The sequence below is a fragment of the Somniosus microcephalus genome, chromosome 11 (genome assembly GCF_052327205.1).
Source record: "Somniosus microcephalus isolate GS21.2 chromosome 11, FLI_Smic_1.0, whole genome shotgun sequence".
In the NCBI taxonomy this organism is placed as follows: Eukaryota; Metazoa; Chordata; class Chondrichthyes; order Squaliformes; family Somniosidae; genus Somniosus; species Somniosus microcephalus.
This window is the reverse complement of record NC_140997.1, coordinates 67,567,678-67,594,881: the sequence shown is the minus strand read 5'-3', so window position 1 is coordinate 67,594,881 and position 27,204 is coordinate 67,567,678. Positions and strand designations below refer to the sequence as shown.

The window sequence follows — 27,204 nt, the reverse complement described above, 5'->3', positions numbered from 1 at the left end:
TTCCTGGGTTTCCTGGCTGCTAAACGGCCTCCGCCCCCCCATCTCCAAGTTAATATCGGGGCCATTAACTCTGTTTCTCTCTCCACAGATTCTGCCTGACCAGCTGAGTGTTGCCAGCAGTTTCTGTTTTTATTTCACTAACCTGAATGAGTCCATTGGTTAAACTCAATGAATCATCAACTAATTCTGTAATATCTGTTTGAAACACATTCCTACACTTCACTGCAGAGCACGATCTCTATGTGGCTCCTATAACTAAAGCATTTATGTTGATGTCTGTAGTAAATTGTTGAATATATTCTTTAGAACCATAAACAGTGATATTGGAATCACAGAATTATTAGATGTCCTGGCAGTCTCACACTGCATTGGCTCTCTGGTGCCTTTGGTTTCTAATGTTATGAGGCTTGACTGCATTCGAACTTTAAAAGGAAGCAAGTACAGCACCAGGAAATAAAGGTAGATAAACCCTGTAGTTTGTTCTCCCGCTCCATTTTCCACCGCTCCCTAAAAGCAGAAATACTATTAGAATCAACTTTGAGTCACTGGACTTTGTTATGTCTTCTAGCGCTCGTAGTGCTTTGTAAAGACGCCTCTGGACTCGGTAGTTGTAATTATAAACTACTGTTTTATTTGAGTTGTAATGGCTGCCTGCCGCATGGTGCAGGGTGATATTTCCAAGTGCCCTGTGCCGCGCCTGCGCACTACTTTCCCAGCATCGTAGTGCTGCTACACTTGATTTAAGTGTTAGTACACTTGTACAAAGTAGTCCCAACATAACTATGTAACATCCCTCTTTCCCAACAAAACTAATTACATCAATTTTTCTATTTTACAATGTTTCCAGTTGAATAACGTTAAAAAAATACAGAATGTGAACTTTCTTTGCTCAATTTATATAGATATTTGTCCATGATGTTTTACTGTTCTGTGCGAATTATAATTGTCTTTATAATTATTCGCGATACCGCTCAGGTGGTTGTATGTTACTCCTCCATCTTGTGGACTTGGCTGTAACTATTCCTTTCTGCGGTGTTTTGGTGTGTTCATTTCTTGTTGCCAGTGCTGCCATGTTTGGCTCTGGAGAGTGCATGTTTGCAGTTGTTGTATTTGAGGTGTTTGTTTCTGGCGTTATATTGTTTTCCGTGTCTGGTACCGTAACTGCTGTTAATGTTGTCCGCTGTTTGACAGCTTCAGGTGAGGGTCTGATATGGATCCTGTTTCGCCTGTATTGGTTTCCAGGTTCTGTCTCTACCAAGTAAGACCTTGGAGTATCAGCTTTTCCAATAACCTTGGCTAGACTCCATGTTTTCAACAACGGATCTTGTATATGCACTGATTGCCCATTTAGCAGCTCCGGTAGTGGTTTTGCATGCTTGTTATAGTGTGTGCTCCCCGTAGCTTGTGTTTCCATCAGCTTCTGCCGAACGTCCTCTTGGTCCTGGGGAGGATATATCTTTGCTGGTAGAGTTGTTTTGTATTTTCTACCGTTTAGTAGTTCTGCTGGTGATTTCGAGTCTGCTCTCAAAGGTGTCGATCTGATTGCCAAAAGGGCGAGGTCTTGGTCTTCTCCCATCTCCTTGCTTTTAATGAGAGCTCTTTTGACTGTTTGGATCTGTCTTTCAATAAATCCGTGTCCCCTTGGGTAATGTGGGGATGAGGTAATTATTTTAAATCCGTATTTTCCAGCCAGTGCTCTGAATTCGCTGGAGGTGAATTATGTCCCATTGTCGCAGATGACCTTCTCTGGGTTGCCCTGTTCTGCGAATAAGTTTTTTTGCAATTTTTGTGATTGTTGTGGCTCTCATGTCGTTTATCCTTCTGACAAAAGGAAATTTTGAGTAGTAGTCTGCTACTATGATGTACCACTCCTGGTTGCACAGGAACAGATCTGTTCCGACCGTGTGCCATGGTCTCGGGGGTACTTCCATTTGAATCATCTCCTCCTTCTGCTGTGTGTTTCGGTATTTCTGGCATATGCAGCATGTGGAGACCATTTGTTCTATGCTTTTGTACATGCCTATCCAGTACACAGCTGATCTGGCTCTTAGTTTACATTTCCCCATCCCCATATGGCCTTGGGTGTATTAAGCGGAGAAGTTCCGTTAGCATCGTTTTTGGTATTATGATTCTTGAGCCAGCAAGGAGAACACCGTCCTCCACCGAGATGTCGTCTCTGATTGTCCAGTACTGTCGGATTTGGCTTTGGACCTGCTGGATCTTCTCCGGCCACCCCTGTATTACCTGTTGCATGAGTAGTAGCAACTCCTCTTCTTTACCAGTCTCCTCTTGAATTTGGCTAAGCTTTGTGGGAGTAACATTTACGAGGTGGTGTATTTTTACTGTCAGGCCCTTCATCTCGTGTTTTTCGTGTGGTGACAATCAAGACAATGCATCTGCCAGTGCCATTTCTTTTCCTGGCCGGTATTTTAATTCGAAGTCGTAACTTTGGAGTCTTAACAGTAACCTTTGCAGCCTTGCTGGGGCCTTGCTTAGGTTTTTCTTGTAAATTTGTTCGAGTGGACGATGGTCACTCTCTACCTCGAATTTTCTTCCGTATAAGTAGGTGTGGAACTTTTCGCATCCGTATACTACTGCCAATAGCTCTCTTTCGATGTTTGCGTATCTTGTCTCTGTTGATGTCAATGCCTTTGATGCGAAAGCTATTGGTTTTCCTTCCTGCACGAGGGCTGCCCCTAGCCCCCTGGTAGAGGCATCTACCTGTAGGGTGACAGGTTTTTTTCTATCGTAATAAGACAGGCTGGTTTCTTTACATAGTAATTCCTTTAGGTGTTTGAAGTTCCTTTCATGGGATTCTGACCATTGGTATTCGGTGTCTTCTTTTAGTAATTCTCTTAGGTTCGCTGTGTAGTCTGACATGTTCGGGATGAAAGAGCTCATATACTGGACCAAGCTGAGGTAGCTTCTCAGCTCCTTCTTGTCGTTTGGAGGTTTCATCTCTGCTATCGCCTCGACCTTTTCGGAATTAGGCTTGACACCCTCCGGTGTGTAGATCATGCCAAAAAATTTGCATTTCGTACTTTTAACGATGCACTTCTCGGCGTTCAGCTTGATGCCAGCCGTTCTGGTGTGCTCCATGGCCTCGTGCAAGTGCACGTCGTGGTCTCTTTCATTTGTTCCGTAAACTTGGATGTCATCAGCGATTCCAATGGCTCCTTCACAGCCTTTGTATGTTTCATCGATCTTTTGTTGGAAGATGTCTTGGCTGACTTTCAACCTGAATGGCAGCCGCAGGAATTTATAACGCCCCAATGGTGTATTAAAAGTCGTCAGGTTAGTTGATTCTTCGTCCAGTTTTATGTTCCAGTAGCTGTTTCTGACATCCAGTTTGGAGAAGACTTTGGCTCCTGCCAGTGCTGGTGTGATTTCTTCTAATGTTGCTGTGGGGTCGTGGTCCCGCTTTATTGCCTGGTTTAAGTCTTTGGGGTCCAGACAGATTCTGAGCTGCCCGTTCGGCTTTTCCCGTACCACAATCGAATTTACCCAGTCTGTGGGTTCAGTGACCTTTGCGATTATTTCTTTCTCTTCCATTTCTTTTAGTTCGGTGTATAATTTTTCTTTTAGCTCGATGGGTATTTTTCTTGGAGCATGGATGACGGGTTTTACCTCTGGATCTATTGTTATATGGTACTTGAACTCCCCGAAGCATCCTACAGTGTCATCAAAACACTCTGGATACATGTCCATCAAATGTTTTGTGTCCATGATTTGTGGACGATTTTCCAGTGGGGTGTTGCTGTCGACTTTCAGTGATGTTTTTGTTAGTTCGTGGTTTACCGAGATTAACCCCAGCTTCTCGCAGCTGTTTAATCCCAGGATCGCCGGTCCCTCGGGGTCGGTCACATAGAACATGCAGTTGATGTTTCTGCTTTTGTGTGTTCCTTTTATATAGGTTGTTCCGAGTTGTCTGATCTCGCTCCCCCCATACGCTGTCAGCGTGACGTTGTTTGCTTTTAAACATCCTCTTTTCGGGTATCTATCTTCGCCCAAGTTTTTGGGGAAGATCCTCTGGTATAGCCTCAGTGGAAGGATGTTGCTCTGAGCTCCTGTGTCCAACTTTACTTTTAGATTGACGGTTGTGGGCTGTCCTTCGATCCTCTTTTTAATCTGGATGATAGTGTGCCATTCTTTCTTTGGGGTGCTTTCTGCTCTGGACGTTTCGTGTAAGAGAACCTTTATGGTTTCAATGTTCAGAGCTTTGTCGTACCCGCAGTCTTCGTCATCTTGCTCACCCATGGTATGGATTTTGTTTTTCTTTTGTTGGTTCTGCTGTCCAACTCTGCTTTTGGTGTGTAGCCCCTCTCTTTTAGCTCTGCACATCTTTTGCCAGTGGTTTGCTTTACCACACGTGTTGCAGCTTGTTCCATACGCTGGGCATTTTCTTCTGTCTGTGTAGTCGTGTTGTCTTCCGCATTTTCTACATGTATTCTTCCCGTTGTCATATACTTGTTTTTGTGCACTGTGCTTTTTGCGCACTGCATCTACTCTGTGATCCGGTTCGAGAGTTGTCCGCACGTCAGCCGTATGAGTATTCAGCATTTTCATCTGTTTTTTTGTGGCTTCGCGAGCCCTCGCTGTATCTATGGCTTCTGATATTCCGAGCTTTTCTTTTCCTATTAGTTCTTTTTGCACTTCTGTATGTGCTGATCCCCATATTAGTTGGTCTACCAGCCTTTCTTCTAGTTCCGTAAACTTGCATTTGCTGGCTTTGTTTTTTAATCTCGTCAGGAAATTGTCAGCCGTTTCACCAGGTTCCTGTCTTAAGCTTTGGAATTTATACCTGTGTATGCGGTGGTTTGATTTAGGCTCGAGATGGTTACTGAACTTTTTATAAATCTCCGTAGGGTTTGTTTTATCCTCTTCGGATAAACTCCAGCTGTTCTAGAGATCTAAGCCTTTTTCTCCCGCCCACAAAGAATGTAGCTGACTTTTTCCTCATCGGAGGAGCCTTTCAGGAAACTTTTAAATGTAAGCTCGCATTTTTGCTTAAATTTCCGGAAAGCTTCCACGATATCGTCGGCTTCCCAGTTCATGATGGGGAGCATATTCGCGGTCAGTGCATTGGACGCCGCCATTTTAGCTGCCCGTACGATTCGCGGTTAAAACGCTGCAGAGTTTACTTTTAAATTTCTTTCTTCAATCTGATATTGTTTTTATTTGCATAAGTTTTACTCACTTATACCGCTGCCACCATGTTATGTCTTCTAGCGCTCGTAGTGCTTTGTAAAGATGCCTCTGGACTCGATAGTTTGTAATTATAATCTACTGTTTTATTTGAGTTGTAATGGCTGCCTGCCGCATGGTGCAGGGTGATATTTCCAAGTGCCCTGTGCCGCGCCTGTGCACTACTTTCCCAGCATCGTAGTGCTGCTACACTTGATTTGAGTGTTAGTGCACTTGTACAATGTAGTCCCAACATAACTATGTAACAGACTTATGACATAAGATTTGATCGACTGCTAAAACTGACCAACAACTCTTTCACACCAGACGATAGTGAAAAATGGAATATAGTCACGCATTTGCCACCAATATACCTCTCTCTGCCTCTTGGCAAAAATGAAAATATAATCCTTAATTGTATTTGTATTACAGGAGCTTCAAGGAATACCAAGAGACAACAGCACACAGAGCAAACATTTCAAAAGGTCACAGAGTTTAATGAAGAACTAATGGCTAAGTGGACAGGACAAAAAATATAATTCGGTGGTAACTGTTAGCCAGTTTTGCACTTTAATGAAATACTTTTTTTCTGGTCCCACATTCAGATGTCCTTCTATACTGAGAACAAGATTCCAATCATGTCTGATGGAAGCACAGTCTCATTTCTTAAAAAGAAAACAGACTATGAAGGTGATAAAAACAATGTGTAGTTGTTCCCCCCTGCTCCTATCGCCAACACAAAAATGGGGACAATCAGGTGAGATGGTGTTAATTAAACTAACCTGACCCCACTTAAAGTAAACAATAACAACTTGCATTTATATAGCACCTTTAAACATAGTAAAACGTCCCAAGGTGCTTCACAGGATCTTTATCAAGCAAAATTTGACACTGAGCCACATAAGGAGATATTAGGACAGATGACCAAAAGCTTGGTCAAAGAGGTAGGTTTTAAGGAGCGTCTTAAAGGAGAAAAGACAGGTAGAGAGGTGGAGATGTTTAGGGAGGGAATTCCAGAGCTTAGGATATAGTAATCTGGGATGTTATGATTAAGGTTATCCACCAGGTGGTGCTGTAGCCAATGCTGCTGCTAAGGTCAGAGGTTTGCTTCCTGTTAAGGTCAGAGGTTTGCTTCCTGTCAAGGTCAGCAAAGGTGCAATGCCTGGATGCAAGCCTGCCTGGTTGTTTCACAGTCGTTTAATAAAGCACTCGTATTAATCCTAATACCTCGCTTCTTCGAGTCCTTGTCTCACTACATGGATTTATCACATTTGGCGACGAGGTAACTCTGAAAGGACCCTGAATAAAGAAGAAAAGTCTGCCAGGACGTTTTAAACAACAAAATTACGAGCTACGGTTAGCTACCAGCTGGAAGAGAGCATGGCTGCCATGGTAGGAATGGTTTCCGCTTTTGATAGTCAAGCACAAACCTGGGAGGAATACTGTGAAGTGTTGGGTTATTTTTTCGAAGCAAATGAAATAAATGATGCTGGAAAAAGGAAAGCCATTCTGCTTAGTTCAGTGGGAAGTCAAACCTACAGTTTGATGAAGAATCTGCTCAGTCCTGAAAAGCCTGGAGACAAATCATTTGTTGAATTAGTGGCCTTGCTAAAAGAACATTTCAACCCTAAGCCTAGTGAGATTGTACAGCAGTTCAAGTTTAATTCAAGGAACAGGAAAGAGGAAGAGAGTGTAATGGACTATGTAGCGGTGTTGCGTAAATTAGCACAAGATTGCAATTATGGGAACAACCTGAAGGAAATGCTGAGAGATAGGCTAGTTTGTGGAATAATGGACGACCGAATGCAGCACAGATTATTATCCGAGACTGGGCTTACTTATGAAAAAGCATTGGAACTTGCTCAAGCCATAGAGACAGCGAACCGAGATGTAAAAGAAATACAGGGTTCAGACAGGGCTAATGCTACGCAAGTTGCAGGTCAGATTGTTGTGCACAAGTTGAACATGCATCAGAAACCACAACGTGAGCATGTGAAGGCATGTTATAGATTCAAGGACGATCACCTGGCGAGTGGGATATCGTAATCTGGGATATTATGATTAAGGTTATCCACCAGGTGGTGCTGTAGCCAATGCTGCTGCTAAGGTCAGAGGTTTGCTTCCTGCTAAGGTCAGAAATTCTGCTTCCACCACTACTACTATAGACTGCCTGTGTCGGAGCTTCAGTAATCAAGGGCTACCGGAGATCGTGGTGAGTGACAATGCCACTTGTTTTGTGAGTACAGGGACAAAAGAGTTCTTGAGAAAAAATGGCATAGTGCAGGTGACCTCGGCTCCATATCATCCGTCCTTGAATGGACTTGTGGAGAGAGCCGTACAAACATTTAAGGAGATGGTGAAAAAAAGTGCAGAAGGGAGTTTAGCAGCCAAAGTGTCACGGGTTCTGTTCAGCTACAGAATAACACCTCAATCCACCACAGGACTCTCTCCTGCTGAGATATTATTAGGTCGTAGACTACGCTCCACTCTTGACCTTGTCCACCCAGACCTAAAAAGGAAAATGGAAAACAGACAAAACAAACAAAAAGAGAACCATGATAAAAGAACAAAGAGCCGAAGTTTTGGAGAAGGAGATGCGGTCCTTACCAAGAATTTCAGATATGGACCAAAGTAGATTCCTGGCTTCATCGACTCAATGACAGGTCCAGTATCATACTAGGTCATGTTGGGAGATGGTAGGGTAGTACGCAGACATGTAGATCAGATACTTCCCAGACAAGGGGAAATTGAAATGAAGGTTCCAGATGCAATGACTGAAGACAGGGTTGCCCCCGGTTATCCAAGTGCATCTGTGGTGCCACCACCAGGGACGGAGACAATTCCACAGGAACCTATTCGTCAAGAGGAAACCATCGGTGCAGAGTCAGATACTCTGAGCTCAGGAGCAGCTGGTGGCTTCACCACAAACAAGCAGGGACCTTACTGTTAGACGTTCACAAAGGGCTCGCAAGCCACCAGAGAGATTGATACTGAACTGTTAGATTCGTCAAGTATGGAACATGATGAATGGAGACTCCTTATGTGACCCTCAAGAATGGTTGTTTGTTAAGAAATTCATACTGAAATCTTAAGGGGGGAGGGATATAGTAATCTGGGATGTTATGATTAAGGTTATCCACCAGGTGGTGCTATAGCCAATGCTGCTGCTAAGGTCAGAGGTTTGCGTCCTGTTAAGTTCAGAGGTTTGCTTCCTGTCAAGGTCAGCAAAGGTGCAATGCCTGGATGCAAGCCTGGTTGTTTTGCAGTCGTTTAATAAAGCACTCATATTAATCCTAATACCTCGCTTCTTCGAGTCCTTGTCTCACTACATGGATTTATCACAAGGGCCTAAGCAGCTGAAAGCACGACCGCCAATGGTGGAGCAATTAAAATCGGGGATGCACAAGAGGCCAGAATTGGAGGAGCACAGATATCTTGGAGGTTTGTAAAGCTGGAGAAGGTTACAGATATAGGGAGGCCATGGAGGGATTTCAAAACAAGGATAAGAATTTTAATATTGAAGCATTGCTCAAGACTGGTTCCTTACCCAGATAACTGCAATATTAATTCAGCATATTGAAACATGTGAGAGCCATATAAAGAGATTGGGAAGATTATGGAGAATGAGGGAAAGAGAGACTTAAATAAAAAATGAGAGAAAGGGTGAAAAAGTTGGAGACAAAGCATAAAAATGAGAGAGAGAATAGAGCAAGGCGATAAAGTGGAAGAGAGGGAAAGGAGAGAGAAAAAGCAAAACAGCGGAAGACAAACAGAGAAACACAGATGGCAAAATGCAAACAATTAGACAGCAGGAAAGACTGAGAGAGACATGCCAGAAGTGAGAGACAATTACTTTCCTCCATGAGCAACAACTTAGGACAGCAACTATATAGTAAATTACACACTGCATAGTATAACACATCTGTCATTGTAGGACAGTGAATCACCATGAATAATGTTACAGCTGATTTCTACTCCTTTTGTGTCAATCACAGATTAGGCCATCTCAGATTACTTCCTTGTATCATTCTCTACCCACATCCCCCTTCCCCCTCCCAACCTTACTTCCTTCTGTATCCACCCCTGGAAAAAACGCTCCCCCAAATCACTTGTAACGGCACTTTCAAATTCCCAACTGTTTAGCCTTTGGCCTTCCATTCACCACGACATTTCTGCAGCTATCAATCTGCTCAATCACAACCTCATCTCCATCTTGGATGCACTTGCCCCATTAAAACCATTAATCATTCTCACCCTGGTTGCTCCCCTGGGTACGGCCCTCACCTCCGCTCCCTTAAGTCCAAGGGACACAGACTTGAACAATTATGGCAGACAACTGGTTTAGCCATTCATTGGCAGATCTGGACCACATAAAGCACTATCAGGTCCTGCTCTCCTCTGCCAAAACTGCTCAATATTCCAGGATCTTCCCGGACACAAAGATGACCCCCGGCTTCTCTTCTCCATTAGAAACTGCCTTCTTAAACCCCTCTCCCCTACCTCCTCCACCCTCACCTCCAACAACAAGTACGAGGAGCTCATGGACTTCTTTGTCACGAAGATTGAGACCATCTGTTCAGCTGCCTCTGTCACTTCCAGCTCTTTCCCTAGCCCACCCTTCCCCTAAGGTGCCCCGCCCTAGCATGGAACTTGCATCATTCTCTAGTTTCTCTCCTATATCCCCTCATGCCCTCTCCAAGCTCAACTTGTCCATGAGACACACCTCCTTCTCCCACGACTCTATTCCCACCAAACTGCAGACCACCCAACTTCCCTTCCTGACCCCCATGTTAGCTGATAATGGTTCCCTCTTATCAGGTACTGTCCACCTGTGATGAAATATTTCCATTCATCACTGCCTGTGACTGAGATCGGTTTCAGTGTCATTTCCCTTCCCCCAGACCTCATTGTATTGTGTACTGGAATGTGCTGTATTGTATACTGGAGTGTGCTGGAATGTGCTGTGTGTAGGGCTCCGCCCATACCTGGCCCCGTTTGTAAGCTAGCTTCAGTCTAGCCCCAATCTCCAGAAGGACGACATCTCTCTCGCTTACGTGTTTCGTTCTAAGTTAATAAAAGCCTTGTTTTGTTCTGCTACTTTCGAGTCTCGGAATTATTGAGGCACATCAATTTTATTAACTTATTTTTTCAACACTATGGATCAACTCCTGAAACCCGAACATTTGGATTTGGATCAATATGCTCCGGACGCATCAGCATGCTTCGGACACTGGTTTGAGTGTATGGAATTCTTCCTGGACAATTCCGCAGCCGTCAAAGACGCTACGGACGCTGCAAGGATGAGACTCGGAATTCTGCGGAATTGGGTAAGCCACCGGGTTTACCCCCTCATCCAAGACGCCGAGACGTACCTGGCCGCCTGCGACATCTTAAAGGCGCATTACCAGCAGCCTACGAATGAGGTGTATGCTAGGCACCTGCTCGCCACCCGCGCACAGCGACCTGGGGAATCGGTGGAGGAGTTCCTAAGCACCCTGAAAATGCTTGGCAAAGACTGCAAGTGCCGAGATGTAAAAGCCGCGGTGTACACTGATGAGCTTGTTCACGATGCCTTCATCACAGGCCTCAGCTCCACTTACATCCGGCAAAGACTGCTGGAAAAAACGGGGTTGGACCTGAAACAGGCTGCGGACACCGCGCGATCCCTGGATGTGGCCCAGAGAAACTCGGACGCCTACTCTTCAGCCGGCGCCGTCCACGCCGCCACATGTGCACCGAGGGCGCCGCCATCTTGGAAGGCATCTTCCCCGCCCGACAGCCCGACACCGGCTGGGCCCCGCTCTCCCCCCAGAAGCCCTACGACAGCCGCGACGCGTCAGGGACCCAACTGCTACTTCTGCGGGCAGCCAAAGCACACCAGAAACCTGTGCCCGGCGAAAGGCACCACCTGCTTTAAGTGCGGTAAGAAGGGGCACTTTGGGAAGGTGTGCAGAGGGAACCCCGCCGGAAAACCCGCCACCGCCGCGTGTGCGCCGTGGGAGCAGCCATCTTGGACGCCATCTTGCCCGACCTCGTGGGGTCCGCCATCTTGTGAGCAGACAGCGTGGACGGCATCTTGTATCGATCAGGGCCCTACAGTGGCATCGGTCACAGTGGACCAGGCCAGGCCGCACCCGCTATCCAGATCAATGGTGGACATCGAGGTAAACGGGTGCCGGGTTAAATGCTTAATTGACAGTGGAAGCACGGAGAGCTTTATCCACCCAGAACTGGCACAACAACTCTCCCTAAAGGTGGTCCCTACTCAGGGTACCATCTCTATGGCTGACAAAACCCAGACATCGACCATTCTGGGTTACTGCACGGTACAATTGTGCATTAACGGAACTGTATATGATAATTTTAAAGTATTAATCATGAAGAACCTATGTGCGAGCGTGATCTTGGGCCTGGATTTCCAGTGCAACCACCAAAGCATCACGCTCAAGTACGGTGGGTCCCAGCCGCCCCTCACAGTGTGCGGTCTGGCTACCCTGAAGGTAAAGCCGCCTTCGCTATTCGCGAACCTTACCCCTAACTGCCGGCCAATAGCGACCAAAAGCAGGAGGTACAGCTGGGAGGACAGGCGGTTTATCGCAACCGAGGTAGACAGGCTCCTGAAAGAGCGCATTATTGAACGCAGCAACAGCCCGTGGCACGCCCAAGTGGTAGTGGTAAGGGGTAGCGAGAAGAAACGGATGGTGATCGACTATAGTCAAACGATCAACAGGTACACCCTACTAGACGCCTACCCGCTACCCCACATATCAGAAATGGTGAACCAAATCGCCCAATACCGGGTGTTCTCCACCATCAACCTCAAGTCAGCGTACCACCAGCTCCCTATCAGACCAGAGGACCGCCCGTACACCGCCTTCGAGGCGAACGGACGCCTCTACCAATTCCTCAGAGTCCCCTTTGGGGTGACGAATGGGGTCTCGGTCTTCCAGAGGGAGGTGGACCGCATGGTCGATGACCACCACTTGCAGGCAACCTTCCCCTACCTCGACAACGTCACCATCTGCGGTCACAACCAGCAGGATCACGACTCGAACCTCGAGAGGTTCCTGAAAACCGCACAAAAACTCAACCTCACCTACAACGAGGACAAGTGCGTTTACAACACCACGCGCCTCTGCATACTAGGCAGCGTGGTGGAGAATGGGGAAATCAGACCAGACCCCGACCGATTGCGCCCCCTACGGGAGCTGCCCCTGCCCAACACTCCCAAAGCCCTGAAAAGATGCCTGGGGTTATTTTCTTATTATTCCCAATGGGTCCCCAACTACTCCGACAAAGCCCACCCCCTCTTGAAAGCATCCTCTTTCCCGCTCTCTGCTGAGGCCCACGCCGCCTTCAAAAGCATTAAGCAGGATATTGAGCGGGCCACGCTACAGGCAGTGGACGAGAACACTCCATTTCAAGTGGAAAGTGATGCGTCTGACTTCGCCTTGGCGGCCACCCTCAACCAGGCGGGGCAGCCCGTAGCTTTCTTCTCAAGGACCCTCCAAGGGCCCGAGATCAGACACTCCTCCGTGGAAAAGGAGGCCCAAGCCATCGTGGAGGCAGTGCGCCACTGGCGCCACTACCTAGCCGGCAAACGCTTCACCCTACTTACCGACCAGCGGTCGGTAGCGTTTATGTTCAATAATAAACAGAGGGGGAAGATTAAAAATGATAAGATTCTTAGGTGGCGGATCGAGCTCTCCACCTTCGAGTACGACATCATTTACCGGCCAGGGGCCCTTAACGAATCCCCTGACGCCCTCTCACGAGGGATGTGTGCCAGCGCCACCGAGGATCGGCTACAGACCCTCCACAACGACCTCTGCCACCCAGGGGTCACGCGGCTGTTCCACTTCATAAAGTCCCGTAACTTACCCTACTCGATTGAGGAAGTTCGGTCCCTGACCAGGAACTGCCACACTTGCGCTGAGTGCAAGCCTCGGTTCTACCGCCCAGATAGAGCCCACTTAATCAAAGCTACACGGCTTTGAGCGGCTCAGCTTAGATTTCAAGGGCCCCCTCCCGTCCGTCGACCGCAATGTTTACTTCCTGAACATTGTGGACGAATACTCCCGGTTCCCATTCGCCTTCCCCTGCCCAGACATGACCAGCGCCACGGTCATTAAATGCCTCAACAGCCTGTTCTGCCTGTTCGGTATGCCAAGCTACATCCATACGGGTAGGGGGGCGTCCTTCATGAGTGAAGAGCTACGCCAGTACATGCTGTCCAGGGGGATCGCCACGAGCCGTACCACCAGCTACAACCCCCGGGGTAACGGCCAAGTGGAGCGAGAGAACGGGACAGTATGGAAAGCAGTCACTCTAGCTCTAAGGACCAAGGGCCTCCCTATCTCCCGCTGGCAGGAAGTCCTCTCGGATGTGCTCCATTCGATACGGTCGCTATTGTGTACGGCCACTAATACCACGCCTCATGAACGAATGTTTGTCTTTCCCCGGAAATCCACCTCAGGCGTATCCATGCCGTCATGGCTCTCCACCCCAGGTCCGGTACTCGTGCGAAGGCATGTGAGGGGCCACAAGACGGACCCTCTCGTGGAGCCAGTACACCTACTCCACGCCAACCCCCAATACGCATATGTCCGGCACGCCGACGGAAGGGAGGACACCGTGTCCATAAAAGACGTCGCCCTAGCCGGCATCGACAACAACCACGGCAATAGCGGCAACGACGATCACAGCAACTCTTACCCACCCACTACTCTTTCATCACCCCCGGAAGAACACCGACCAACGGCACCCCCACCAACTACCCCTTCAACAACCCTGGCGGCACCCCCGGCAGAGACCCAGGAGGCTACCGGGGACACCCAGCCGACACCTGCGGCACCGCAACAGCCACGTCGGTCGCAGAGGACTATCAAACCCCCGAACAGACTAAATCTATAGAAGGGGTGAATGTGATGAAATATTTCCATTCATCACTGCCTGTGACTGAGATCGGTTTCAGTGTCATTTCCCTTCCCCCAAACCTCATTGTATTGTGTACTGGAATGTGCTGTATTGTATACTGGAATGTGCTGGAATGTGCTGTGTAGGGCTCCGCCCATACCTGGCCCCATTTGTAAGCTAGCTTCAGTCTAGCCCCAATCTCCAGAAGGACGACATCTCTCTCGCTTACGTGTTTCGTTCTAAGTTAATAAAAGCCTTGTTTTGTTCTGCTACCTTCGAGTCTCGGAATTATTGAGGCACATCACCACCTTCCCTTCAAATCTGCTGTCATCACCCCACTCCTCAAAAAACCCACCCTTGACCCCTCCAATCTTGCAAATTACTGCCCCATCTCCAGCCTCCTTTTCCTCTTCAAAGGCATTGAATGTGTTGTCGCCTCCCAAGTCCATGCCTATCTTTCCCGCAACTCCATATTTGAATACCTCCAATCAGGGTTCCACCCCTGCCACAGTACTGAAACAGCCCTTAACAAAGTCACAATGACATCCTATGTGACTGTGACCATGGCAAACTATCCCTCCTCGTCTTTCTCGACCTGTCTGCAGCCTTTGACACAGTTGACCGCACCATCCTCCTCCAATGCCTCTACTCTGTCAAGCTGGGTGGGACTGCCCTCGTCTGGTTCCATTCGTATTGATCCAGTCGTAGCCAGAGAATCACCTGCAATGGCTTCTCTTCCTGCTCCCGCACCTTTACCTCTGGAGTCCCCCAAGGATTTATCCTTGGACCCCTCCTATTTCTCATCTATATGCTGCCGCTCGGTGGCATCATCTGAAAACATCAGGTTCCGCATACATGCTGACAACACCCAGCTCTACCGACTCCATCCCTCTCCCTGGCAACTGTCTGAGGCTGAACCAGATTGTTCGCAACCTAAGTGTCGTATCTGACCTGGGGTTCAATAACCAAGACAGCCTACTTCCATCTCCGTAATATCGCCTGTCTCCGCCTATGCCTCAGCTCATCTGCTGCTGAAACACTAATCCATGCCTTTGACTATTCCAATGCACTTCTGGCCAGCCTCCCATCTTCCACTCTCCATAAACTTGAGCTCATCCAAAACTCTGCTACCCATATCCTAACTCGCACCAAGTCCCGTTCACCCATCACTCATATGCTCGCTGACCTAAATTGGCTCCTGGTCCAGCAAAGCCTCGATTTTAAAATTCTCATCCTGGTTTTCAAATCCCTCAATGGCTGCACCCCCTCCCTATCTCTGTAACCTCCTCCAGCCCTGCAACCCACTAAGATCCCTGCGCTCCTCCAATTCCGGCCTCTTGCGCATACCCAATTTTCATTCCTCCACCACTGGCGGCAGTGCCTTCAACTGCCTAGGCCCTAAGCTCTGGAATTTCATCCCTAAACGTCTCTGCCTATCTACCTCTCTCTCCTCCTTTAAGATGCTCTTTAAAACCTAGCTCTTTGACCAACAAGACCTAATATCTTCTTATGTGGCTCAGTGTCAAAGTTTTATTTGATAAGGATCCACTGAGTACCTGGGGACATTTTAATACGTTAAAAGCATAAATTCAAGTTGTTGTTGTCTCTATCTACAACTTTACTCTATATTCATAATAGTTTAGAACAAAAGGTGGCCATTTCACTTTGCTGTGTAATTCCATATTATGTCCTGTAACATTTGGAATTCTTTTTGCAGAATATTCTTAGAAGGACGTATATTAATAACAACCAACAAATTAGAAAATGTCCAATGAATCAAAGATTAAAAATAGCAGCAACATCATCACCAGGGTTAGAAATTCATTCAAAGTCTATATTATTGCCCTTAATTTTCAAAAAAGAGTGCACATACACCGATAATTAAAGGTGGGAGAGCAACTAGAAAGAGAAATTAGATTACTTGGTTTATACTTGGGGACATTAAGCACGAAAGCAAGTGAATGATTTGTCCTAGAGATAGTTAGGCCATAGTTAGAGTGCTACATGTTTACCATATCATAGGGAGGATATTAGAACAAGTGAAATAGTACTGTTAGCTTTTTTCACTGAAACTGAGGACATAAGGAGCAATCTAAAAAGGTTTTCAAAATTATAGCGAGAGTAAACAATGAAAGATTGTTTTTATTGATGAATCTGTAATATATTCCAGTGAGAAAGAAAGATTTTAAGAGAAGGGAGCACCATCCGTGGCTAACTAAGGAAGTAAAGGATATCAAATTGAAAACGAAGGCATACAATGTTGCCAAGATTGGTGGGAGACCAGAGGATTGGGAAATCTTTAAAAACCAGCAAGGATGACTAAAAAAAAATAAAGAGAGATAAGATTAATTATGAGAGTAACTGGCAAGAAACATTAAAACAGATAGTAAGAGCTTCTACAGGTATATAAAAAGGAAGAGGGTAGCTAAAGTAAACGTTGATCCCTTAGAGGATGAGACTGGGGAATTAATAATGGGGAATGGGTAAACTGAACAAATATTTTGTATCTGTCTTCACGGTAGAAGACACTAACAACATCCCTATAATGGATAATCAAGGGGCCACAGGGAGGGGGGAACTAAAGACAATCACTATCACTAAGGAAATAGTACTTGTAAAATAATGGGACTAAAAGATAACAAGTCCCCTGGACCAGATGGCCTGCATCCCAGGGCCTTAAAAGTAGTGGCTGCAGAGATAGTGGATGCATTGGTTGCAATATACCAAAATTCCCTGGACTCTGGAGAGGTCTCAGCGGATTGGAAAATGGCAAAAGTAATACCCCTATTTAAGAAAGGAGGGAGACAGAAAGCAGGAAACTATAGGCCAGTTAACCTAACATCTGTCATTGGGAAAATGCTGCAGTCCTTCATTAAGGAAGCAGTAGCAGGGCATTTGGAAAATCATAATGCAGTCAAGCAGAGTCAGCATGGTTTTATGAAAGGGAAATGATGTTTAACAAATTTGTGGGAGTTCTTTGATTGGTAACGAGCAGGGTGAACAACGGTGAACCAGTGGATGTGGTGTATTTGGATTTCCAGAAGGCATTCGATAAGGTGCCACATAAAAGTTACTGCATAAGATAAGAGCTCACGGAATTGGGGGTAATATATTAGCATGGATAGAGAATTGGCTAACTAACAGAAAGCAGAGAGTCGGGATAAATGGGTCATTTTCTGGTTGGCAAATGGTAACTAGTGGGGTGCCACAGGGATCAGTGCTGGGGCCTCAACTACTTACAATCTACATTAATGACTTGGATGAAGGGACCAAGTGTAATGTAGCCAAGTTTGCTGATGATACAAAGATGGGTGGGAAAGCAAGTTGTGCAGAGGACTCAAAGAACCTGCAAAGGGATATAGACAGGTTAAGTGAGTGTGCAAACATTTGGCAGATGGAGTAGAATGTAGGAAAGTGCGAGGTTATAAACTTTGGCAGGAAAAATAATAAAGCAAATTATTATTTAAATGGAGAGACATTACAAAATGCTACAGTTCAGAGGGACCTGGGGGTCCTTGTGCATGAAACACAAAAAGTTAGCAGGTACAGCAAGTAATAAAAAAGGCAAATGGAATGTTGGCCCTTATTTCAAAGGGGTTGGAGTATAAGAACATAAGAACATAAGAAATAGGAGCAGGAGTAGGCCAATCGGCCCCTCGAGCCTGCTCCGCCATTCAATAAGATCATGGCTGATCTGATCCTAACTGCCAATCCACTATCACAGAACCATCTCCTGCATCTAACAGAATTAGACACACGAAATAGGAGCAGGATCAGGCTACACGGCCCCTGGGCCCGCTCCGCTACCCATAGGGCCATGACCGATCCGAACCTAGACTCATGTCCAAATTCCTGCCCGCTCCCCGTAACCCTTAATTCCCTTTACTTCTAGGAAACTGTCTATTTCTGTTTTAAATTTATGTAATGATGTAGCTTCTACAGCTTTTTGGGGCAGCATATTCCATGGACCTACCACCCTCTGAGTGAAGTAGTTCCTCCTCATCTCAGTTTTGAAAGAGCAGCCCCTTATTCTAAGACTATGCCCCCTAGTTCTAGTTTCACCCATCATCGGGAACATCTTCCCTGCATCCACCCGATCCAACCCCTTCACAATCTTATATGTTTCAATAAGATCGCCTCTCATTCTTCTGAACTCCAATGAGTAGAGTCCCAATCTACTCAACCTCTCCTCATATGTCCATCCCCTCATCCCCGGGATTAACCGAGTGAACCTTCTTTGTACTGACTCGAGAGCAAGTATGTCCTTTCTTAAGTATGGACACCAAAACTGTACGCAGTATTCCAGGTGCGGTCTCACCAATACCTTGTACAACTGAAGCAATACCTCCCTATTTTTATATTCTATCCCCCTAGCAATGAAAGCCAACATTCCATTGGCCTTCTTAATCACTTGCTGCACCTGCATACTAACCTTTTGAGTTTCGTGCACCAGGACCCCCAGATCCCTTTGTACTTCAGTACTTTCCAGTTTCTTGCCATTAAGATAATAACTTGCTCTACGATTTTTCCTGCCAAAGTGCATAACCTCACACTTTCCAGTATTGTATTCCATCTGCCAAATCTCTGCCCACTTACTTAGCCTGTCTATGTCCCCTTGAAGGTTTTTTATGTCCTCCTCACTCACTACTTTCCCCCCCATCTTAGTATCATCTGCAAACTTTGATATTTTACACTCGGTCCCCTCCTCCAAATCGTTAATATAGATTGTAAAGAGTTGCCAGAATATTACCCCCAATCCCGTGATTTTTATCTTAAGCAATAATCTTTTGTGTGGCACCTTGTCAAATGCCTTTTGGAAGTCTAAATACACTACGTCCACTGGTTCCCCTTTATCCATCCTATATGTTACTTCCTCAAAGAACTCCAGCAAATTTGTCAAACATGACTTCCCCTTCATAAAACCATGCTGACTTTGTCCTGCTACAACTGTACAGGGTATTGGTGAGACCACACCTTGAGTACTGCATAAAATTTTGGTCTCCTTATTTAAGGAAGGATATACTTGCATTGGAGACAGTTCAGAGATGATTCACTAGGTTAATTCCATCGATGAGGGGGTTGACTTATGAAGAAAGGTTGAGCAGGCTGGGCCTATACTCTTTGGAATTTAGAAGAATGAGAGGTGATCTTATTGAAACATATAAGATATACTGAGTGGGCATGACAAGGTAGATGCAGAGAGGATGTTTCCCCTCGTGGGGAAATCTAGAACGCGGGGGCACAGTTTTAGAATAAAGGGTCGCCCTTTTAGAACTGAGATGAAGAGGAGTTTCTTCTCTCAGAGGGTCGTAAATCTGTGGAATTCACTGCCCCAGAGAGCTGTGGAGGCTGGGTCATTAAATACATTTAAGGTGGAGATAGACAGATTTTTGCAAGATAAGGATGTGAAGGGTTATGGGGAGCAGGCGGGGAAGTGGCTTTGAGCCCAAGATCAGCCAATATCTTATTGAATGGCGGAGCAGGCTCAAGGGGCCACGTGGCCTATTCCTGATCCTATTTCTTATGTTCTTATGTTCTAAGAAAAGACAGAGACTTAGGATTAATGATTAGACAAATAATGAGGGAAATTAAAACTATTTTTTCATGCAAGATTATTAGAACATGGAATGCTTTATCAAAATTGGCTATGGAGGTAGGTGCTATGACTTTATTTAAAAGAAAATTTGTTATGTATTTCAATTTCAAATAGAATATATAAGGCAGAAAATAGGGAGCTAAACAGTAGATATCGCCAACTGATGAGCTAGCATGAGCATGATGGGATGAATGGTCTGCTTCTCTGCTGTAATAACTAAATATTGGGTGGACCAAAGCCATTGTCTTCGGTTCACGCCACAAACTCCGTTCCCTAGCCAGTGACTCTGTACATCTCCCTAGCATCTGTCTGAGGCTGAACCACACTGTTTGCAACCTTGGTGTCATATTTGACCCTGAAATGAGCTTCCAACCATATATCGGCAGCATAACTAAGACCACCTATTTCCACCTTCGTAACATCACCTGACTCCGCCCCTGCCTCAGCTCATCTGCTGCTGGAACTCTCATCCATGCCTTTCTAACCTCTAGACTTGACTATTCCAATGCACTCCTGGCTGGCCTCCCTCGTTCTACCCTACGTAAACTTGAGGTCATCCAAAACTCTGCTGCCTGCGTCTTAACTCGCACCAAGTCCCGTCCACCCATCACCCCTATGCTAACTAACCTACATTGGCTCCCAGTTAACCAACACCTCGATTTTAAAATTCTCATCCTTGTTTTCAAATCCCTCCATGGCCTCACCCCTCCCTATCACTGTAATCTCCTTCAGCCCCACAACCCCCCTCCCAGATATCTGCACTCCTCTAATTCTGGCCCCTTCAGCATCCCTGATTATAATTGCTCCGCAATTGGTGGCCGTGCCTTCAGCTACCAAGGCCCTAAACTCTGGAATTCCTCTCCGAAACCTTTCCGCCTTGCTACCTCTCTTTCCTCCTTTAAGATACTTGTAAAACCTACCTCTTTGACCAAGCTTTTGGTCACCTGCCCTAATTTCTCCTTGTGCAGCTCAGTGTCGCATTTTGTTTTATAACGCTCCTGTGAAGCGAGTGACGTTAAAGACGCTATATAAATACAAGTTGTTGTAATTTCTGTGATTCTAAAAAAAATCGTCTCAGTAACTAAGGTTTTTTTTAAAGGAAGTAAATCTGTAGACTACCACTAAAAACAGATTCAACATTTTTTCCCTTGTTTTACTTTGTCATTGCCTCACAGACACTCGGTTTTTGCAAGATATAGAATAGTTTCAGCGTTTAAAATAACGAAGTCATTATCATTACTGTCAACCTTTGGTTTGACAATCTCTAATGATTCTTCAGATGAATAGAGCTTCATCAGAAAGTCACCCTTCCTTCGAAGCCACATTTCTAAAGTCAGCCCCAAATCCTGCCCGAGTCGAAATAAACCCCAACCACTTCAGGCTCTCGTCTGCTTTGCGAAGTGATCGACGGTGAGAAACTTTCCGCACAGGAGCCAAGGCTCAGGAAAATCTGGGTTAATTTCTCACCAGAAACAGACAACAATTGCTTTTAGGTCTAAATATTAAAAACTAAAATGTCAATAGGAATAAATATCAGATGATATCAGATGATCAGAACGCATTTCTGACATAAATTATGCGTAGCAAAGTACAGGTACGTAGGAAGATTCCGTTGCAGTCCACAAACCCAGCGTAGCTGTTACTCACCAACCTACTGGATTTAAATATCTCCCAGGCACCGAGGTAGAGAGATAAATAAAGCGCAATCTTACCTTCCCGGTAAATCTCCATTCCCGGGTGGAACCTGTCAGTTATGACCGATCTTCCTAATCCCGATACTGTTTCAATGCAAGGGTGTTGGCACTTTGGAAGCAACTGAACTGTTAGTAATGAAATTCTCCTCCTCCCGGAACTCATCGTCCAGCCCCCTGCACCTGTCACATTTCTTTACGTAATAATGTTAATAGATGCGGTGTACATTTGAGCTGGAAAAACGGAGTTAACTACATTAACAATTTTACAGAGCGTTTTAAGGTAGAAAAAGGTACTAAGGCGCTACACAGAGGCATAACCAGTCAAAAATGAATGCAGAGCCAACGGAGGAGACATTAGGAAGGGTAACCAAAAGCTTGGTCAAAAAGGTGAGTCTTAAGCAGGAGAGGGACATGGAGAGGCAGAGAAGTTTAGGGAGGAAATTCCAGAGCGTGGGACCTAGACAGCTGAAGGCACAGCCGCCAATGGTGGGGCTAAAGGAGGAGAAATACACAAGGTTGAGTGTGGGAGGAACAGAGAATTCTGTGGGGAGGAGTTGTTAGGGCTGGAGGAGGTTGCAGAGATAGGGAGGGACAAGGCCATGAAGGGATTTAAACACAAGGATGAGAATTTTAAATGGGAGGTGTTGTGCATCAGAGACAATGTAGGTCATCAAGGACAAAGGTGGTGGGTGAGAGGAACAGTGCGGGATGAGTTCAGAGTTTCGGATGAGCTGAGGTTTACGAAGCATGGAGAGTGGGAGACCAGCTAGGGGTGCATCATATTAGTCAAGTCTGCAGGTGATAAACTCATGAAAGAAGATTTCAGCAGTAGAACATCTAAGGCAGCAAGAGGCAGACAGTGCTACAGAGGTGGTCTTTGTGATAGGGCGGATATGGAGTTAGAAGCTCAGCTCAGGGTCATGTAGGACACCGAGTTTGATTTTAACGATAGCAAAATACTGCAGATGTTGGAAATCCGAAATAACAACAGAAAATGCTGGAAAAACTCAGCAGGTCAGGCAACATCCGTGGAGAGATTCAACCTGAGAGAGTGGCTGGGGAGGGGGATGGAATTGGTGATAGAAGGTATAGAAATTGTGGCAAGGCCCGAAGATCATAGCATCTGGCTTTCCAATCTTTAACTGCAGGCAAGTACATCTCACCCAAGACTGGATATTGGATACACAGTCCGACAACACAGAGCTAGGTTGTTCTGGGTGTCTTCAGCAAGCATGTGAAAGCTTTGGATGATACTGCTAAGAGGCAGCAAGTAGATGAGCAAATGGGGCTAAGGATAGATCCTGCGGGACTCCAGTGTAACGGTGCAGAGTGGGAAGAGAAGCCATTGCTGGAGATGCTCGGACTACGATTTCTCTGTGTTCCCAGCATTATCTGCTTTTTTATTACTTAAGATTTCCAGAATTGCCTGTTTTTGTTTTTACTATATTTCCTTTCGGAAATGATCAATTTTAAGTTCATTCAGAACAGCTTATGATGTGCCGGCCACCTTGGTTTTCAATGCTGTGCACTGTTTAAGGGTAGTGGTAGCACCACTGTATTAGAAACAATTATGCTGATTTGTAAATGAAATCAGAATTCTAATAACTACTTACATTACTGCAGAAGAAAGACCATGGAAAGAGTACAGATGTGTGTGTATTTTGAAATAAGCACCAATAACTATTCCTAGAAATAAGTATCTCCAATAGAATACTTACCTCTTCACCATTTTTCCTCTTTCACCTTTTTTTCTTGCCTCCACTTACATTTTTTCTGTACGTTGTTCCGCATTTATTTGTATTGTCTTTCTTTTTATTGACCTTACAATAACTCTAACATGAATATCAGTACTGTAAAGTCACATAGTAGGGAGAAAAGTTCAGTCCATGCTTTATTTCTTGCAGTTTTAGTATGAGCTAAGTTTTATTATTGTGGCAATTTATAGTGGACTTAAAAACAGATAGTCTGCATGCTTTTAAAACCTAAGCTATTATAATTCAGGCTTTTTCCAACATCTTTTTTCTCATGTAAACAGCTTGACAACAGATTCCCCAAGCAGGCTCCGTCTATTACAAACAAAAACCTGCATCTTTACTTTCTGCTGCACTGAACTAGTATAGCCAAGATCTAACAATGGACTCCAGTAAGGATAAATGCCCTTAATTGTAGATAAGTGTGCAGTTAGGTACATAGATACACAAAATAAGAACATAGAATATGACATGATTGGGTATAAGTTAAAGGTGACTGATAGGAAGTTCAAGCTTAGGTATGGCCAAAGCAAACAGGGTGCTCAGACTATTCATTACAAGGCTGGGACCACAATAATAGGCTTATATGAGGGTTTGGTAAGACCTCATTTGGAGTACTGCATCCAGTTCTGTACCCCACCTCTGGAAAAAATGCCAAGAAGGGCAACAAAATGATCCCCTTCTTGAGCTTACCCACGGGATCAGGTGGAATGCCGGCTTAACTTAGCGACAGCTGTGGCTCAGTGGATAGCACACTCGCCTCTGCGTCAGGAAGGTTGTGAGTTCATAGTCCCACTCCAAGGATTTGAGCACAAAATCTAGGCTGACACTCCAGTGCATTGCTGAGAGAGTGCTGCACTGTTGGAAGTGCCTTTTTTTGGATGAGATGTTAAACCGCTGTGGCTCTCTCAGGCGGACGTAAAAGATCCCATGACATTATTTGGAAGAAGAGCAGGGGAGTTATCCCCAGTGTCCTGGCCAATATTTATCCCTCAATCAACATAACAAAAACAGATTATCTGGTGTTTATTGCTGTTTGTGGGAGCTTGCTGTGCGCAAATTGGCTGCCGCATTTCCCACATTACAACAGTGACTACACTCCAAAAGTACTTCATTGGCTGTAAAGAGCTTTGAGACATCCAGTGGTCGTGAAAGGCGCTATATAAATGCAAGTCTTTCTTTTCTATGAAGATATCAATAGATGGAAAATCACAGTGTGTACGTATGATTTTCTGATAAGCCATCTGCGGGGCCATGCTGGGGCACAGGATCTTAGAGAATTTCACCTGATGCCTTGGGCTTGTAATCACTGCAGAAACAAAGGCGGGAAATTTAACCTAACCCGCACATTGGGAAACTGATGGGATTGGGTACAATGCTGGTTTTACACCCCCCCCCCCTGATTTTACTCTTGTTTGAAGCCATGGAGAATATTTTTTTTTATTCGTTCATGGGTTGACTGTATTGGGCAGGGTGTAAAACCGGCATTCCACCTGATCCCGTGGGTTAGGTTAAAGTTATCCCCTTTAGAGAGAATCTAATTCAGGTATTTAAGATTATTAAAGACATGTTCATCATACAAGTAGAGAGAGTATTTGATGTGATGGAGTAAGGTGGAACTAGGGAGGCAGCAGTACAAACTGAGGAAGCAAGGGGTGAGGTTTGATGACTGAAAGTTTTACTTTCCCAGAGAGTGTTCGACTTGTGGAATAGCATACTAGAGGAGGTAGTGAAGATTGATTCCTTACAATCCTTTAAGAAGATTTCAAATACATTTCTTAAAAATAAGGTGATCATGGTACACAGAAGGTAATAGTAAGTTATTTCTGGATAGTGTCAAAATGGAGGAGGGCAGTGTGTAATCTTTTGTTTGAAAGACCACATGGGCAGGGTGAAACACAGAGGGTGAAGAGGAAGTCCCGCCTCCCCCCCCACACACATCACAGTAACATGAGCCTATCATGCAGGAAGAACACCAATCAGGGGAAGTTGGAAGTGAAACACCGATCAGAGGGAGGCAACTGAAGAAAATACGAGGGGCCCATTCAAGGGAACACTATAAAGAAAAGAGAAAAGGGCGTGAACAGAACAGAACAAAGGGAGGTGCTTGACCTGCCAGTCGACTCTCGAAGCCTACGACCAACTTGAACTGATCACCAGGGAAGGAGTGTATGTATGAAAGTCAGACATAGAGCATATATATTGCTGAGGTACTTGTATGTACGCATGAATTAGTAAACTGTAGAGCATATATATTACTGTGGTACTTATATGTACGCATGAATTAGTAAACTGTAGTGTGAATAAAGACCATTTTATTGGTAACAAACTTATCTGTCATTGTTACACTTATTTGTAATTCTCGGGTCCAAACTGTAGTAGGAGAAAGTCCTACAATAGTGATTAATGTGTCTGGGGTCTCCTCAGGCTTAACTGATGGTTGAGGGGGTCACAGAGGAATTTTTGCTAGAGGACTCATGAATTGACTGCAGGCCTCTGGATGAGGAAGGACGGGGATGAAATTGGCCAAAGGATGGAGGTGAGCACAGATGGCCCTGTTGGCCTTTTCTTCTCCTGGATGCATACACATACATAAGCATGGAAGTGCTGCTGTTACAGCTTCCTGCATCTCTGAACAATGAACAGAACGAATAAATGGCCACCAGGCCTGACATTTATACAATAGACCCTTTGGATGTAGAAACAATCTCTTTGAACATGGCAAATTAAACAGAATCTCTCCAACTTTTATAAACAATGGATGACAGCATGGGAGTTGTGTTTCAGATCTGAAATGTTCATGCACTTGCACTAGCTTATCTTAGCATATGAAAACAATCAGATATTACATGTTTGTCTACCATGTCACTGGGATGAATTCACATAAATTTCCTACATTATAACAGTGACTACACTTCAAAAGTACTTCATTGGCTGTAAAGCACGTTGGGACAACCCGAGGTCATGAAAGGTGCTATATAAATGCAAGTCTTTCTTTTTTTTAAATTATTCTTGTAGAAGAACCTGTGGAATGTTAATGAGAGGTAAACGCATATTGTTTAGATATAAATAAAACGGCGCCAGTCGACATCCCAGCTCATATTAATACAATCCTCGAACAAATGGCATTTGAAAGGTTAGTTGGCTGGGATTCATACACAGTCTTAAAGCAGCCATTTCAGCTTTCACTACCATATTTAGAATCCATCTTAGAAATTAATTGCCGTGACTTTTTAATAAAATACATATATTTATACATTATTAAACTATAACACTATTAGGACAGAAATTCTATTTTGCTACAGGAAAATGATATATACTTCAAATAAATACATTTGATAGGCTTTAAAAACTTAAGCTTGACATCACCTTACTTTTTTTTAATGTATCTTGATGAATCATGTTCTCACCTATTCTTTTCATCCTTGGCTCTTTTATCAAATTTCTTGATATTAAAAAGGATATCACAATAGGCTTTCTTCTTTTTCTCTCTCATTTCTACATTTCCACACAAGAGAAAAGGGATGTCAGTAAGGGTGAGCAGGCAGTGAAGATACCATAGAGGTGGGATCTGCACGTGGTGAGACACCCAGCATGAGTGGCCTGCAGCCAGGGTAGTGGTCAAGAATAGCGCAGGTGCCAGCTTGCCGGAGGGCTAGGTCGCACACGAATTCTGCTGCAGAAGACTCAGATGAGCACTTCGATGGGGCAGGTTACAGAAGAAGGCTAATGGGTACGCACAATGAAATGCTTGGTGCATTTGGAAGCCTGCCAGAAAGCCTGCATGGAATGTCAAGGACCAGGGAGCAGTCCGGCACCAACTTGGCACAGGGCTTTGCACAGAGCTTGGAGCCCATCCTTTCCAGCATGGAAGTGGTGGCCAACTCCATTTGCACACTTGTGGACCCAACCATGATGCAGTGTCTGATGGCTAATGCTTCAGCTTTCATTGCAGTACAAGCAGCAGCCACCCAACGTCTGAGTGCTGCAGTGGAAGCTCAGATTGCTGCCACCATGGCTTTGGATTCCAGTGTTCAAAGGGGCTTGCAGAGTGTCACAGCAG

The 27,204-nt window shown here is 45.1% G+C and overlaps 1 protein-coding gene and 1 long non-coding RNA gene across 2 annotated transcripts in view; one reads left to right on the top strand and one right to left on the bottom strand.

The window, feature by feature from the left end:
* The window catches only part of tmc5 (transmembrane channel like 5), a 365,838-nt gene extending 344,292 nt beyond the window's left edge, over positions 1–21,546 (bottom strand). The window contains exon 1 of the mRNA XM_086000829.1: positions 21,409–21,546. The gene's annotated coding sequence lies outside the window, so the exon portion shown is untranslated. The remainder of the gene's footprint in view (positions 1–21,408) is intronic.
* Positions 212–25,452, top strand: LOC147110645 (uncharacterized). The gene is made up of 4 exons (XR_015079965.1): positions 212–459; positions 5,617–5,669; positions 5,790–5,941; positions 25,109–25,452. It is a non-coding gene; the product is annotated as an uncharacterized LOC147110645 (long non-coding RNA).
* The last annotated feature ends 1,752 nt before the right edge of the window (positions 25,453–27,204 follow it).